Consider the following 18,625-nt stretch of genomic DNA (forward strand, 5'->3'; position numbering starts at 1 on the left):
GCTACTGAGAACTATGAACAGTGTTTCTGTAAAATTATTCTGTTATACATCTGCCAAAGTTGCTCGTACATGTTTAAGAATAGAATCAGTGGGTTATAGGGAATATGAATGTTCAACTTTGGGGGTAATGCCAAAATGATTTGCACCAAATTAAAATTTGATTGCACCAAATTACACTCACACAGGCAATGTGTAAAGAAATCCTGTGGCTCCACATTCTCTCTTACATTTGGTAATGTCAAACTTAGTTTTCTGTCAATTCAGTAAGTACGTCTTTTAGCCCAAAAATATTTTTTAGTCATTCTAGTGTTTGAAATAGAGAGTGAAGTTTATGCCTATGATAATTCTTTCTCTTTTTTTAACTTTTTATTTACTTATTTTTTGAGACGGAGTCTTGCTCTGTCACCCAGGCTGGATGGCAATGGCGCAATCTCGGCTCACTGCAACCTCTGCCTTCCGGGTTCTAGCTATTCTCCTGCCTCAGCCTCCGCAGTAGCTGGGATTACAGGCACCTACCACCACTCCTGGCTAAGTTTTGTATTTTTGTTGGAGACGAGGATTCACGATGTTGGCCAGGCTGTTCTTGAACTCTGCTGTGGCCTCCCAAAGTGCTGGGATTACAGAAGTGAGGCACCATGTCTCTAATTCTTTCATTTTGACCTAAAAGTCACTGAGTTAAAACAATGCAGACTAAAGAGCATAGTAATGGGAGATGGACATGGCAGAAGGAAGTGAAATGTAGTGTAGAAAGACTGTCTATTAAAAAAAAAAAGCACCATCAGAAGCCAAATGCACATTCCTGCATGAATTCAGACGTGTCTCACTTTCACTTTCTTTCTTTTCTGGAATCACCTCATTGAATAAATAGATCTTGTGCTTTACTCCCTCTCAGGTCCCAAAACCTCCACAACCTTTCACTGTGTGTGAATCTTGTTGCCATGTAGCATGGTGCATTAGTCAACTTGGGCTGCCATAACAAAATACCACAGACTGAGTACTTAAAGAACAGAAATTCATCTCCCACAGTTTTGGAGACTGGGAAGTCCAAGGCCAAAGTGCTGGTAAATTTGGTTTCTGGTGAAGTCTCCCTTCCGAGCTTGTTGACAGATAGCTCTTGTGGCCATGTTGTCACATGACTTTTCATCAGTGCACGTGTGTGGACAAAGCGAGCTCTCTATTGTCTCTTTTTATAAGAACACTGATTTTACTGGATCAGGGCCCCACCCTTATGACCTCATTGAATCTTAATTACTTCCTTAGAGATTCCTTCTCCAAATACAGCCACCCTAGGGTTTACGGCTTTAACATAGGAATTTTGGAAGGTCACAAAATTTCAATCCATAAGATTCCACTCCCACTATCCCAAAATGTATATCCTTCTTTCATGAAAGATACATTAATTGTATCCCAACAGCCCCCAAAGTCGTTACTCACTCTAGCATCAATTTTAAATCTAAGGTCACATCTAAATTTCAAAATCAGATGTGGGTGAGACCTGAGGCATTATTCACCTTGAGGCAAAATTGCTGTCTAGCTGTGAAACTGTGAAACCAGACAAGATATGTGCTTCCAAAACACAATGATGAGAGAGGCATACAATAAACATCCTTACTCCAAAAGGAGAAATAGGAAAGAAGAAAGGAGTGCCAGGCGTCAAGCAAGTCCAAAACCCAGTAAAGCAAATTCCAAGAGATCTTAAGATCTGAGAATAATTTTTGGTTCAATGTTCTACCCTCCAGCCCCACTGGGGTGGCAACATCACTCCTACAGCTCTGTGGGGCAGCTCTACCTATTCATCTCCATAGGGCTTCCCTGCACATGAAGCACTGGGTTGTGGCAGCCTGGCCTGCTGAAACTGAGGAGGTCACAACTTCTGTAAGCTTTGAGACACAGGAGAAAACAGCCTTGCCCCTGGGCCTGTGATGACAGTGGCAGCCCTGATGATCTCTGGATTATAGGATCATCCTCTTTTTTTGAAGAATAAAACACATTCTTAGTCAAATAGTTTTATTGTTCCATCCTGTTTCCTTTGTTCCAAACTGTCACTGTTTTTGCTGGTGTAATCTCATCTTTATTCCTGGTTCCTGCTGAGATGGCTGGTTAAATCTGTTGTTCACACTCATACCAATCTCCTTATCAAATAGTTGTTGATCCACAGCTTTAGAGTTTTCTTCAGAACATGCTTTTTCATTTTTGCAATATTGATGAGCTGAGAAATTTTCAAAACTTCTAATTCTGGTTCCGTTTTTTCCTTAACAATTCCTTCAATTTATCATCCTTCTCTCTCATTTTATTATAAGTGGTAAGGAGAAATCAAGTTGCTCCTTCAACAGTTAGCTTAAAAATCTCCTTAGCCAAATACCAATTTCATCACTTACGAGTTTTACTTTCTTCCAAACATTAGAACAGAATGTAGCCAAGTTCTTTGCCACTTTACAATAAGGATCACCTTTCCTCCAGTTTCCAATAACTTATTCCTCATCTCTTTCTGAGGCCTTGCCAAAATAGCCTTTAATGTCCATATTTCTACAAACATTCTGTTCGTGGTGATATATATGTTCTCTAAGATGACAGAACCTTTCTTTATAACTCTCTTTTTTTTCCCTGAGCCCTCACCAGAGTTGCCTTTAATATTCATGATATGGTTTGGCTCTGTATCCCTGTCCAAATCTCATCTGGAATTGTAATCCCCATGTGTCAGCGGATGGACTTGGTGGGAGGTGATTGGATCATGGGGGTGGTTTCCCCCATGCTGCTCTCATGATAGTGAGGGAGTTCTCACCAGAGCTGATGGTTTTAAGTGTGGCATTTCCTCTCTCTTTCACTCTCTCTTTCCTGCCACCACGTAAGATGTGCCTTGCTTCCCCTTCACTTTCCACCATGATTGTAAGTTTCCTGAGGCCTTCCAAGCCATGCAGAACTGTGAGTCAATTAAACCTCTTTCCTTTCCTTTATAAATTACCCAGTCTCAGGTAGTATCTTTATAGTAGTGTGACAATGGACTAATACAATCCCTATTTCTATCACTACTTAATTCTAGGCAACGTAAGCTTTTTCTACCATATGTTTCTAAATTTATCCCTTCTCTATCTATTACCCAGTTCCAAAGCCTCTTTCATGTTTTTAGTTATTTGTTAGAGCAGCACCCTACTCCTTGGTACCAAAATCTGTATTAGTCAGCCTTGACTGCCATAACAAAATACCAGACTGGGTGGCTTTAACAACAACAATTTATTTTCTCACAGTCCTGGGAACTAGAAGTTCCAGATCAAGATTTGGCAGGGTTGGTTTTTTTGTGAGGGCTCTATTCTTGGCTTGCAGACAGCCACCTTCTTGCTATGTCCTTACATGACCTGTCCTTGGTGTGTGCACATGAGGAGAGAGAGTAATCAAACTCTCTGGTGTCTCTTATTATAAGTCCCTATTGGATCAGGGACTCACCCTTATGACCTACTGCAACCTTAATTACTTCTACTCCAAATACAGCCAGCCTGGAGTTTATTGCTTCAACCTGTGAATTCTAGGGGACACAAAAAATTCAGTCTATAATACATGGTTATACTGGAGTTGGCCATTGGTATAAAGCTGGTGCTTTGTTCTCAAACCTTAGCCTTCTAAGCACTCTTGATGTTTGTTTCTGCCTGATTTGATTTATAATATTAGATCTGATTAGTTCATCATCAGTTCCTAAGTATTCTGACTAAATTCTGAATTCTCTAAATTCTGTGATGGGCAAAGTTTGGGTTATAATTGCACAGACTACAATGCCAGCTTTCTGCAGGCATGGATTACCAAGTATTAGGAGAGTAGCATGTAATTCAGGTAATTATGTTCTTTAAAGAGTATAAGCATACTCTTTAAAATATAACATGTATTTTTTCTTAATCATAAATGTAATGGATGCTTATTATAGAAAATTTATGGAAGCAAAATGAAGAAAATTAAAATCATCCAAATGTAATCATCCAGGGTTTAGCTACTTCTAATATTTTGATGTAGATCATCCCCATCCATTATATATACATACGTAGGTACTGCTACACAGTGTTTTTTAAAACTAAAAAGGACCTAGATATTCTTCTCTGTGGGATTCCATAGTTTAATTGATCATTAACTATGCTATTTTCTTTCTTTCTTGTTATTATAAAATGTACCATAATGAGTATTTCTGTAGGAAAATATTTGTGCATCCATAATTTTTTTTAGAATAAATTCCTAGGAGTAGAATTATTTGGTTAAAAGTTTTTAAAGCTTTTGATACATATTTCCAAAAAGCCCTTGTGGAAGCTGCATCAACTCTCCTGCCAACATTGTAAAAGAATGGCTGCTTCTTTTCATCAGCACCCTCTATGAGTACTGGCATTAGAAAACAGTGTTACTGAATTGTTATGTGAAAATGGGTATGTGGTTTTTTTTTATTAGCATATGTTTTCCTCCCTTTCCTTCTTCCATTATTTTCCTCCCTTCCTTCATTTTCTTCTTTCCTTTCTCTTTTTTCCTTCCTTCCTTCCTCTTTCTGTCTTCTTTTCCTCATTGTCTCCGTTTATTTTTTCCTTCCAAGTTAAACATTCTTATCTGTGGAACCAACTTATTGATCAAATGTCCCCAATAGGGTATAAGCAATTTTATTCATTTCTCTATTGTCCATTTAAACCACTTTGCAAACTCATTCTTCCTTGAAAGACTCTTCTGGAAGGTTCAGTAAAAATAGTCCTTCTGCCACTTCCAGTTCCAAAAACAGCTTCATATCACAAATTAAAATATCCAGTTCTGTGTCATATTGTATAACTCTATAGTACTTTCTACTCTAAAACTTCATCTTCCCCCATTTTAGAATTGCTCCAGGCTGGGAAATCTCCAATGGGGAGAAGGCATGGCTAGTTTCCCATTTTGTACAACTTAGTAAATTAGTTAAAAGTTTTTCGTAAAAAGTAATATATCTCTTTTTTACTTTATAACTTAGTGAAAGGTAGTTTCCCCCAAACTCAATATTTTCCCCAACTCCAGAAGAGCCAGACATGACCATCGTGAAAATTCTTTCCTAGGATTCTCACCCTGTTGGGCTCTCATGAGGTGGACAGTGCCTCTATTGGCTGGCCTATTATATACCCCACCTCTCTGTGCATGCATAACCTTTTCCTCCTGAGGTTATCCAGGCCCTGTCAAGAAGCTTGCTATGATGTTGTCTTTTAAAAAACTTTTCTTGCTCCTTCCCTTGGACTTGTAAACCTACGGGCAAACCCTATCATTCCTGGAAGAGACTAGCTCCTGATATAACTCTTCTTGCTCTGTGGGTTCAGATACAGCCAACCACATTTAGTCTTCTCAGACAACATAAAATTCAATCACTATTCTTCAGACTCAGGAAACTACAGATCACACTCTCTGAGAGATTCCTTCTTCAGTGACTGGAGGTGAGGAGGAAGTGTTGAAAAAAGCAGGGGAGGGGGAGGAAGCACAACACACTGGTGACTTTTCTTCAAGTGGTTTCTTCAGCTTCCACTCTCTTTTAGGCTGGGGATGGATAATTACCTGAGCTGGCAGAATAGTTTTCACAGTCGCTCAGCATGTCTGGAACATGAGGATCCTTGGCACTTACTATTTTTCCTCATTCAGTTTTAACATCCTGTTGCATAAGTATCTTTTTAACCATTTGGATTTTGTTGTTGTTGATTGCTTACTTAAAAAATTCTTAGCGGCCGGGTGCGGTGGCTCACGTCTGTAATCCCAGCACTTTGGGAGGCCAAGGTGGGCGGATCATGAGGTCAGGAGATCAAGACCATCCTGGCTAACACGGTGAAACCCTGTTTCTACTAAAAATACAAAAATTAGCCGGGTGTGGTGGTGGGCACCTGTAGTCCCAGCTACTTGGGAGGCTGAGGCAGAAGAATGGTGTGAACCTGGGAGGCAGAGCTTGCAGTGAGCTGAGATTGCACCACTGCACTCCAGCCTGGACCACAGAGCCAGACTCCATCAAAAAAAAAAAAAAATTCTTAGCTCATTTTCCTATAGTTTTTTCCCTTTCTGATTTTTAAGAGTTCTTATAGAAGAGCTATTATCTACATGTGGCAAATAGATAATATATGATCGTACATAGTGCAAATAAAGGAAAAATTTGCTATTTTGCTATTTTTGATTATTGGTTTTGCAAAACAAATTTAAGGTGGATGCCATTTAGAGCAAACTAGAAAGAAATTTAAGCAACAGGTCTTTCTTATTATCAACTGAAAGTATCAGCATATATTAATCCTACTGTAATTTTTCTTATTCTTCTTTAAAAAGTATTTTTTGCTTTCTCTCATGTAGATATTAAGTATCAAAAATTTGGCTAAAGTCATCTCAGGTTGACAGCTTTCTTCACTGTCAGCATTAATCTCCATGTACTGGCTTCTAGTTGCTGTTATATGGAAGACTTATTTTTAGTCTTCTTAAACTAATCTGAGGGATTTACATTTCCTGTGCATTCTTTGCACACAGGGGAACTACTTTCTCCATGAGAAGTTTTCCTATGCTCCAAGTGACCACTTTCAATCAGAAAAAAAGATTTCTGTATTTGGGACATTCATAGTGTGTGCATAGTAGCAGAAAGGACTTTTTTCTTTATTATACTTTAAGTTCTGGGATACATGTGCAGAACGTGTAGGTTTGTTACATAGGTATACACGTGCCATGGTGGTTTGCTGCACCCATCAACCCGTCATCTACATTAGGTATTTCTCCTAATGTTATCCCTCCCCTAGGCCCCCACCCCCTAACAGGCCCTACTGTGTGATGTTCCCCTCCCTGTGTCCATGTGTTCTCATTGTTCAACTCCAACTTATGAGTGAGAACATGAGGGGTTAGGTTTTCTGTTCTTATGTTAGTTTGCTGAAAATGATGATTTCCAGTTTCATCCATGTCCCTGCAAAGGACATGAACTCATCCATTTTTATGGCTGCATAGTATTCCATGGTGTATATGTGACACATTTTCTTTGTCCAGTCTATCATTGATAGACATTTGGGTTGATTCCAAGTCTTTGCTATTGTGAATAGTACTGCAATAAACATATATGTGCATGTGTCTTTATAGTAGAATTATTTATAATCCTTTGGGTATATACCCAGTAATGGGATTGCTGGGTGAAATGGTATTTCTGGTTCTAGATAATTGAGGAATAACCACACTGGCTTCCACAATGGTTCAACTAATTTACACTCCCACCAACAGTGTAAAAGCATTCCTATTTCTCCACATCCTCTCCAGCATCTGTTGTTTCCTGACTTTTTAATGATTGCCATTCTAACTGGCGTGAGATGGTATCTCATTGTAGTTTTGATTTGCATATCTCTAATGACCAGTGATGACCGGTTTTTTTTTCACATGTTTGTTGGCTGCATAACTGTCTTCTTTTGAAAAGTATCTGTTCGTATTCTTTGTCCAATTTTTGAGGGGGTTGTTTTTTTTTTTCTTGTAAATCTGTTTAAGTTCCTTGTAGATTCTGGATATTAGCCCTTTTTCAGATGGATAGATGGCAAAAATTTTCTCCCATTCTGTAGGTTGCCTGTTCACTCTGATGGTAGTTTCTTTTGCTATGCGGAAGCTCTTTAGTTTAATTAGATCCCATTTGTCAATTTCGGCTTGTGTTGCAGTTGCTTTTGGTGTTTTAGTCATGAAGTTTGCCCATGCCTATGTCCTGAATGGTATTGCCTACTTTTCTTCTAGGGTTTTTATGGTTTTGGTTCTTACGTTTAAGTCTTTAATCCATTTTGAGTTAATTTTTGTATAAGGTGTAAGGAAGGGGTCCAGTTTGTTTTCTGCATATGGCTAGCCAGTTTTCCCAACATCATTTATTAAATAGGGAATGCTTTCCCCATTGCTTGTTTTTGTCAGGTTTGTCAAAGATCAGACAGTTGTAGATGTGTGGTGTTATTTCTGAGGACCCTGTTCTGTTCCATTGGTCTATATATCTGTTTTGGTACCAGTACCATACTGTTTTGGTTACTGTAGCCTTGTAGTATAGTTTGAAGTCAGGTAGCATGATGCCTCCAGCTTTGTTCTTTTCACTTAGGATTGTCTTGGCTATATGGGCTATTTTTTGGTTCTATGTGAAACTTAAAGTAGTTTTTTCCAATTCTGTGAAGAAAGTCAATGGTAGTTTGATGGGGATGGCATTGAATCTATAAATTACTTTGGGCAGTATGGCCATTTTCACGATATTGATTCTTCCTATCCATGAGCATGGAATGTTCTTCCATTTGTTTGTGTCCTCTTTTATTTCATTGAGCAGTTGTTTGTAGTTCTCCCTTAAAGAGATCCTTCACATCCATTGTAAGTTGGATTCCCAGGTATTTTATTCTCTTTGTAGCAATTGTAAATGGGAGTTGTCTCATGATTTGACTCTCTGTTTGTCTGTTAATGGTATATAGGAATGCTTGTGATTTTTGCACATTGATTTTGTATCCTGAGACTTTGCTGAAGTTGCTTATCAGCTTAAGGAGATTTTGGACTGAGATGATGGGGTTTTCTCAATACACAATCATGTCATCTGCAAAGAGGGCAATTTGACTTCCTCTCTTTCTAATTGAATACCCTTTATTTCTTTCTTTTGCCTGATTGCCCTGGCCAGAACTTCCAACATTATGTTGAATAGGAGTGTTGACAGAGGGCATCTTGTGCCGGTTTCCAAAGGGGAAGCTTACAGTTTTTGCCCATTCAGTATGATATTGGGTGTGGGTTTGTCATAAATAGCTCTTATTATTTTGAGATACGTTCCATCAATACCTAGTTTATTGAGAGTTTTCAGCATAAAGGGGTGTTGAATATTGTTGAAGGACTTTTCTGCATCTATTGAGATAATCATGTGGTTTTTGTCATTGGTTCTGTTTATGTGATGGATTAGGTTTATTGATTTGCGTATGTTGAACCAGCCTTGCATCCCAGGGATGAAGCTGACTTGATCATGGTTGATAAGCTTTTTGATGTGCTGCTGGATTCAGTTTGCCAGTATTTTATTGAGGATTTTCACACCCATGTTCATCAGGGATATTGGCATGAAATTTTCTTTTTTTTGTTGTTTCTCTGCCAGGTTTTGGTATCACCTGATGCTGGCCTCATAAAATGAGTTAGGGATGATTCCCTCTTTTTCTATAGTTCGGAATTGTTTCAGAAGGAATAGTACCAGCTCCTCTTTGTACCTCTGGTAGAAATTGGCTGTGAATCTGTCTGATCCTGGACTTTTATTGGTTGGTAGGCTATTAATTACTGCCTCAACTTCAGAACATCTTATTGGTCTATTCAGGGATTCTATTTCTTCCTGGTTTAGTCTTGGGAGGGTGTATGCATCCAGGAATTTATCTATTTCTTTTAGATTTTCTAGTTTATTTGCATAGAGGTATTTATAGTATTCTCTGATGGTAGTTTGTATTTCTGTGGGATCAGTGGCGATCTCCCCTTTATCATTTTTTATTGTGTCTATTTAATTCTTCTCTCTTTTCTTCTTTATTAGTCTGGCTACCAGTCTATCTAATTTGTTAATCTTTTCAAAAAACCAACTCCTGGATTTGTTGATTTTTTGAAGTTTTTTTTTTTATGTCTCTATGGCCTTCAGTTCTGCTCTGATCTTACTTATTTCTTGTCTTCTGCTAGCTTTTGAATTTATTTGCTCTTGCTTCTCTAGTTCTTTTAATTGTGATGTTAGGGTATCAATTTTACATCTTTCCCACTTTCTCCTGTGGGGATTGAATACTATAAATTTCCCTCTAAGCACTGCTTTAGCTGTGTCCCAGAGACTCTGGTACATTGTGTCTTTGTTCTCATTGGTTTCAAAAAACTAATTTATGTCTGCCTTAATTTTGTTATTTACCCAGTAGTCATTCAGGAGCAGGTTGTTCAGTTTCCATGTAGTTGTGTGGTTTTGAGTGAGTTTCTTAATCCTGAGTTGTAATTTGATTGCACTGTGGTCTGAGAGATGGTTTGTTATGATTTCCATTCTTTTTCGTTTGCTGAGGAGTGTTTTACTTCCAATTATGTGATCAATTTTGGAGTAAGTGTCGTGTGGTGCTGAGAAGAATGTATATTCTGTTGATTTGGGGTGGAGAGTTCTGTAGATGTCTATTAGGTCCCCTTGGTCCAGAGCTGAATTTAAGTCCTGAATATCCTTGGTAATTTTCTGTCTCATTTACCTATCTAATATTGACAGTGGGGTGTTAATGTCTCCCAGTATTATTGTGAGGGAGTCTAAGTCTCTTTGTAGGTCTCTAAGAACTTGCTTTACAAATCGGGTGCTCCTGTATCGGGTGCATCTATATCTAGGATACTTAGCTCTTCTTGTTGCATTGATCCCTTTACCATTATGTAATGCCCTACTTTGTCTTTTTTGATCTTTGTTGGTTGAAAGTCTGTTTTATCACAGACTAGGATTGCAACCCCTGATTTTCTATTTATTTATTTATTTATTTGCTTTCCATTTTCTTGGTAATACTCCTCCATCCCGGAAGATCTACCAAGCAAATGGAAAGCAAAAAAAAGCTGGGGTTGCAATCCTAGTCTCTGATAAAACAGACTTAAACCAACAAAGATCAAAAGAGACAAAGAAGGCCATCACATAATGGCAAAGGGATCAATTCAACAAGAAGAGCTAACTATCCTAGATATACATGCACGCAATACAGGAGCACCCAGATTCATAAAGCAAGTCCTTAGAGACCTAAAAAGAGACTTAGACTCCCAAACAATAATAACGGAAGACTTTAACACCCCACTGTCAATATTAGACAGATCAACGAGACAGAGGTTAACAAGGATATCCAGGACTTGAACTCAACTCTGCACCAAGCAGACCTAATAGACATCCACAGAACTCTCCACTCGAAATCAACAGAATATACATTCTTCTCAGCATCACATGGCACTTTTTCTAATATTGACCACATAATTGGAAGTAAAGCACCTCTCAGCAAATGTAAAAGGACAGAAATCACAACAAACTGTCTCAGAACACAGTGCAATCAAACTAGAACTCAGGATTAAGGAACTCACTCAAAACTGCACAACTACATGGAAACTGAACAACCTGCTCCTGAATGACTACTGGGTAAATAATAAATGAAGGCAGAAATAAAGATGTTCTTTGAAACCAATGAGAACAAAGACACAAAGTACCCGAATCTCTGGGATATATTTAAAGCAGTGTGTAGAGGGAAATTTATAGTACTAAATGCCCACAAGAGAATGCAGGAAAGATCTAAAATTGACACCCTAATATCACAATTAAAAGAACTAGAGAAGCAAGAGCAAACAAATTCAAAAGCTAGCAGAAGACAAGAAATAACTAACATCAGAGCAGAACTGAAAGAGATAGAGACACAAAAAAACCCTTCAAAAAATCAATGAATCCAAGAACTGGTTTTTTGAAAATATCAAAAAAATTGATAGACTGGTAGCAAGACTAGTAAAGAAGGAAAGAGACAATAATCAAATAGGCCCAATAAAAAATGATAATGGGGATTATCACCACCGATCCCACAGAAATACAAACTACCATCAGAGAATACTATAAATACCTCTATGCAAATAAACTAGAAAATCTAGAAGAAATGGATAAATTCCTGGACCACATACACCCTCCCAAGACTAAACCAGGAAGAAGCTGAATCTCTGAATAGACCAATAACAGACTCTGAAATTGAGGCAATAATTAATAGCCTACCAACCAAAAGAAGTCCAGAACCAGAGGGATTCAAAGCTGAATTCTATCAGAGGTACAAAGAGGAGGTGGTACCATTCCTTCTGAAACTATTCCAATCAATAGAAAAAGAGAGAATCCTCACTAACTCATTTCATGAGGCCAGCATCACCCTGATACCAAAGCCTGGCAGACAGACAAAAACAAAAAAGAGAATTTTAGACCAATATCCCTGATGAACATCGATGCAAAAATCCTCAATAAAATACTGGCAAACTGAATCCAGCAGCACATCAAAAAGCTTATCCACCACAATCAAATCGGCTCCATCCCTGGGATGCAAGGCTGGTTCAACATATGCAAATCAATAAACCTAATCCATCACATAAACTGAACCAACGACAAAAACCACATGATTATCTCTATAGATACAGAAAAGGCCTTTGACAAAATTCAACAACCCTTCATGCTGAAAACTCTCAATAAACTAGGTATTGATGGAACGTATCTCAAAATAATAAGAGCTATTTATGACAAACCCACACCCAGTATCATACTGAATGGGCAAAAACTGGAAGCATTCCCTTTGGATACTGGCACAAGACAAGGATGTCCTCTCTCACCACTCCTATTCACCATAGTGTTGGACGTTCTGGCCAGGGCAATCAGGCAAGAGAAAGAAATAAAGTGTATTCAATTAGAAAGAGAGGAAGTCAAATTGCCCCTCTTTGCAGATGACATGATTGTGTATTTAGAAAACCCCATCATCTCAGTCCAAAATCTTAAGCTGATAAGCAACTTCAGCAAAGTCTCAGGATACAAAATCAACGTGCAAAAATCACAAGCATTCCTATACACCATTAACAGACAAACAGAGAGCCAAAGTATGAGTGAACTCCCATTCACAATTGCTACCAAGCGAATGAAATACCTAGGAATTCAGCTTACAAGGGATGTGAAGGACCTCTTCAAGGAGAACTACAAACCCCTGCTCAATGAAATAAAAGAGGACACAAACAAATGGAAGAACATTCCATGCTCATAGGTTGGAAGATTAATATCATGAAAATGGCCATACTGCCCAAGGTATTTTATAGATTCGATGCCATTCCCATCAAGATAAAAATGACTTTCTTCACAGAATTGGAAAAAACTACTTTAAAGTTCACATGGAACCAAAAAAGAGCCCACACTGCCAAGTAATCCTAAGCAAAAAGAACAAAGCTGGAGGCATCACGCTACCTGACTTCAAACTATACTACAAGGCCACGGTAACCAAAAGAGCATGGTACAGGTACCAAAACAGATATACAGACCAATGGAACAGAACAGAGGGCTCAGAAATAACACCACACATCTACAACCATCTGAACTTTGACAAACCTGACAAAAACAAGAAATCGGGAAAGGATTCCCTATTTAATAAATGGTGCTGGGAAAACTGTCTAGCTATATGTGGAAAGCTGAAACTGGATCCCTTCCTTACATCTTGTGCAAAAATTAATTCAAGATGGATTAAAGACTTAAATGTTAAACTTTAAACCATAAAAACCCTAGGAGAAAACCTGTGCAATAGCATTCAGGACATAGGCATGGGCAAAGACTTCATGACTGAAACACCAAAAGCAATGGCAACAAAAGCCAAAATAGACAAATGGGATCTAATTAAACTAAAGAGCTTCTGCACAGCAAAAGAAACTACCATCAGATTGAACAGGTAACCTAGAGAATGGGAGAAAATTTTTGCAATCTACCCATCTGACCAAGCGTTAATATCCAGAATCTACAAAGAACTCAAACAAATTTACAAGAAAAAAAAAACAATCCCATGAAAAAGTGGGCAAAGGATACGAACAGACACTTCTCAAAAGAAGACATCTATGCAGCCAACAGGCACATGAAAAAATGCTCATCATTACTGGTCATCAGAGAAAAGCAAATCAAAACCACTGTGAGATACCATCTCATGCTAGTTAGAATAGCAGTCATTAAAAAGTCAGGAAACAACAGATGCTGGAGAGGATGTGGAGAAATAGGAAGGTTTTTACATTGTTGGTGGGAGTGTAAATTAGTTCAACCATTGTGGAAGACGGTGTGGTGATTCCTCAAGGATCTAGAACTGGAAATACCATTTGACCCAGCAATCCCGTTACTAGGTATATACCCAAAGAATTATAAATCATGCTACTATAAAGACACATGCACACGTATGTTTATTGTAGCACTATTCACAATAGCAAAGACTTTGCTATTGGGAATCAACCCAAATGTCCATCAATGATAGACTTGACAAAGAAAATGTGTCACATATACACCATGGAATACTATGCAGCCATAAAAAGGATGAGTTCATCTCCTTTGCAGGGACATGGATGAAACTGGAAACCATCATTCTCAGCAAACTATCACAAGGACAGAAAACCAAATACCGCATGTTCTCACTCATAGGTGGGAATTGACCAATGAGAACACTTGGACACAGGGCAGGGAACATCACACACCAGGGCCTGTTGTGTGGTGGGGGGCTGGGGGAGGGATAGCATTAGGAGAAATACCTAATGTAAATGACGAGTTGATGGGTGCAGCAAACCAACATGGCACATGTATACCTATGTATCAAACCTGCACATTGTGCACATGTACCCTAGAACTTAAAGTGTAATACAAAAAAAAAAAATACTCTTCCATCCTTTTATTTTGAGCCTATGTGTGTCTTTGCACATGAGATGGGTCTCCTGAATACAGCACACTGATGGGTCTTGACTCTATCCAATTTGCCACTCTGTGTCTTTTAATTGGGCCATTTAGCCCGTTTACATTTATGGTTAACATTGTTATGTATGAATTTGATCCTGTCATTATGATGCTAGCTAGTTATTTTGCCTGTTAGTTGATGCAGTTTCTTCATAGTGTCGATGGTCTTTCCATTTTGGTATGTTTTTGCAGTAGCTGATAGTGGTATTTTCTTTCCATATTTAGTGTTTCCTTCAGGAGCTCTTGTAATGCAGGCCTGGTGGTGACAAATTCTCTCAGCATTTGCTTGTCTGTAAAGGATTTTATTTCTCCTTTGCTTATGAAGCTTAGTTTGGCTGGATATGAAATTCTGGGTTGAATTTTTTTTTTTAAGAACGTTGATAATTGGCCCACACTCTCTTCTGGCTTGTAGGGTTTCTGCAGAGAGATCCACTGTCAGTCTGATGACCTTCCCTTTGTGGGTAACCCGACCTTTCTCTCTGGCTGCGCTTAACATTTTTTCCTTTATTTCAACCTTGGTGAATCTGACAGTTATTTGTCTTGGAGTTGCTCTTTTCGAAGAGTATCTTTGTGGTATTCTCTGTATTTCCTGAATTTGAATGTTGGCCTGTCTTGCTAGGTTGGGCAAGTTCTGCTGCATAATATCCTGTTTTCCAACTTGGTTCCATTCTCCCTGTCACTTTCAGGTGCACCAATCAAACATAGGTTTGGTTGGTGTTTTCACATAATCCCATATTTCTTGGAGGCTTTGTTCATTCCTTTTCATTAGTTTTTTCTCTAATCTTGTCTTCATGTTGTATTTCATTAAGCTGGTATTCAATCACTGATATTCTTTCTTCTGCTTGATCAATTTGGCTATTGATACTTGTGTATGCTTCATGACATTGTCATACTGTATTTTTCAGCTCTATCAGGTCATGTATGTTCTTCTGTAAACTGGTTATTCTAGTTAGCAATTCCTCTAACTTTTTTTTCGAGGTTCTTAGCTTCCTTGCATTGAGTTAGAACATGCTTCTTTAGCTGGGAGGAGTTTGTTATTACCCACCTTCTGAAGCCTAGTTCTGTCAATTTGTGAAACTCATTCTCCATCCAGTTTTGTTCCCTTGCTGGTGAGGAGTTGTGATTCTTTGGAGGAGAAGAGGCATTCTGGTTTTTGGAATTTTCAGCCTTTTTGCACTGGTTTTTCCTCACCTTCTTGGATTTATCTACCTTTGGTTTTTGATGTTTGTGAACTTTGGATGGGATTTTTGTGTGGACGTCCTTTTTATTGATGTTGATGCTATTCCTTTCTGTTTGTTAGCTTTCCTTCTAACAGTCAGGCCCCTCTGCTGCAGGTCTGCTGGAACTTCCTGGGGGTCCACTCTAGACCCTGTTTGCCTGGATATCACCAGCAGAGTCTATAGAACAGCAGTTTGTTGCCTGTTCCTTCCTCTGGAAGCTTCGTCCCCAAAGGGCACCTGTCAGATGTCAGCCAGAGCTCTCCTGTATGAGGCGTCTATTGATCCCTGCTGGGAGGTGTCTACCAGTCATGAGGCATGGGGGTCAGGGACCCACTTGAGGAGGCAGTCTGCCCCTTAGCAGAGCTCGAATGCTGTGCTGGGAGATCCACTGTTCTCTTCAGAGCTAGCTGGCAGGAATGTTTAAATCTGCTGAAGCTGTGCCCACAGCCACCCCTTTCCCCAAGTGCTGTGTCTCAGGGAGATGCGAGTTTTATTTACAAGCCCCTGACTGGGGCTGCTTTCTTTCTTTCAGAGATGCCCTGCCCAGAGAGGAGCAATCTAGAGAGGCAGTCTGACTACACTGGCTTTGCCAAGCTGCGGTGGTCTCCACCCAGTTCGAACTTCCTGGTGGCTTTGTTTATGCTATGAGGGAAAACTGCCTACTCAAGCCTCAGTAATGGCAGACACCCCTCCCTGTACCAAGCTCATGTGTCCCAGGTTGACGTCAGACTGCTGTGCTGGCAGCGAGAATTTCAAGCCAGTGGATCTTAGCTTGCTGGGCTCCATTGGGGTGGGATCCGCTGAGCTAAGCCAGTTTGCTCCCTGGCTTCAGCCTCCTTTCCAGGGGAGTAAACGATTCTGTCTTCCTGGCATTCCAGGTGCCACTGGGGTCTGAAAAAAACTCCTGCAGCTAGCTCGGTGTCTGCCCAAATGGCTGCCCAGTTTTGTGCTTGAAACCCAGGGCCCTGGTTGTGTACGCACTTGAATCAATCTTCTGGTCTGTGGGTTGCAAAGACCATGGGAAAAGCATAGTATTTGGGCTGGAATGCACCATTCCTCATGGCACAGTCTCTCACGGCTTCCCTCGGCTAGGGGAGGGAGTTCCCCAACCCCTGCACTTATAGGGTGAGGCAATGCCCCACCCTGCTTCTGCTCACCCTCTGTGGGCTGCACCCGCTGTCTAACCAGTCCCAGTGAGATGAGCTGGGTACCTCAGTTGGAAATGTAGAAATTACCCACCTTCTGAATCGATCTCGCTGGGAGCTGTAGACTGAAGCTGTTCTTATTTGGCCGTCTTGTCCAGGTCCCCTCAGGATATTAAAAAAAAATATGGCAATGACTTTATCTACTTATCTCTTTCAAGCTGGAAATTATCTTGTAAGTTAGTTAAATCTACACAGAATGCACTGTTTTTTAATATCAGACATCCAACAGTTCTTTTGAGCCTACTTCTGGAAGACTTTTAAAATTATGTGTATTTTTTTCTGTTTAAAACATATTTGAATAAAGTATATTAAAAATTTATCATAAAATACTTTCTTCCCACTTCTCAAATCCACTCCTGACACTTTTGGAAGCTTCTTTTTATGTTCATTAAGGCCTCTAGTAATTTTCCTCTGACTGGCCTCAGGCCCTTAACATTTGTCTAGCTGTACATACAGAAGCTTATTTATCAGGAGTTTTCAGTTAACTCCCAAAGTTAGTTAAATCAAATAATTAGAAAAATGATGCATGTATATGTTGTATATTTTGCATAACTCAAAACACAAACATGTGCATTCTTTACTAAATTTTTCATGTAGGACCAAGGCCCTTTCTCTGAGTAGATGTCACTGACTGAAGGTCTACATGGTCTTCTTGCATATATGACTCCCATTGTGCATAATTTACAATTTACAGTTTCAGTTTCATTAAGTGGAGGTAACATTTGAAGAGACTTAGGAACCAATATGAGTGTAGAATTATTCTATATTGATATGTAGTTTTCTAGCATTTTATGCTTTTTTTCCCACTCTCATTTTATGCTATTTTTTTCAAAGTATTAATAACTGTTTTGTGAAGAGCCCAACTTTGTTTTTATGACAGCTTCATCCTTTGACCTTTCATCATTGCCTTGGTTTGGTTCAAAGACAAGCTTCAATTTCATCATCAATTTTCCCTAGCATGTAGCATAGCATAGCCCCTGGAACATGGGAGATTCCTGATGTGTATTTAACAAAGGATAGATTAAGAAAAACAAAGGAAAGAAGAAGAATTTGATAACACAGAATATTTTTCTGTTATGTGCCAGGCCCTGTGTTTCCGTTAACTGGAAAACTGTATTTAACACAGGGTCTAGCACATAACAGAAAAATCACAGTTCGTCAGTTAGTCAGAAGTTCATGATAGATAGTCTGTGTTAAGAGGTCTGGCCTGAATCCAGCATAGAGTGACCCAACTGGGGCTTGACATCAGAACCTGGAGAGAATTTCACTAGAAGTTAAGAGATGTGGAAGGAACTTTCCAAGAGCTTTTCTTGCACAATGCAGACCTCCTCCTGCTATTCATCATGCATTCCTCCTAGGAATAAAGGAGAGGAAGAGAGAAGACATATAGATAAGGTCCGATCGCAACCTTGGAAACAAACCTTGTTTCCATGTTTCCTCATTTCAGCTTTATATCCATGATCTGGAATGTTTTTTAGAACTGCAGCTCACTTAGACTTTTTTTTTTCTCAACATTTATCTTGATTCCCTGTGCCACCATCACAGAGCTAGACACATGGCAGGTCCTTACTGACTGACCAGGAGGTAAGGACTGACCTTTGCTTGGCGGCAGGGTAGAAAAAAAGAACAGCGATAGATTAGCAAAGAAAGTGGATGACAAAGACCTTGAAACATCCAGACAGAAAAAAAATTGAAGCCAAATCACTGAGAGAAGGCTCTGAGGATAGCATTCACATTTTTCCTCTCAAGTTTTATGCAACCAGGAAGAAGCTATTACATTC

Source organism: Pan troglodytes, chromosome 2 (assembly GCF_028858775.2).
Source record: "Pan troglodytes isolate AG18354 chromosome 2, NHGRI_mPanTro3-v2.0_pri, whole genome shotgun sequence".
Taxonomy (NCBI): Eukaryota; Metazoa; Chordata; class Mammalia; order Primates; family Hominidae; genus Pan; species Pan troglodytes.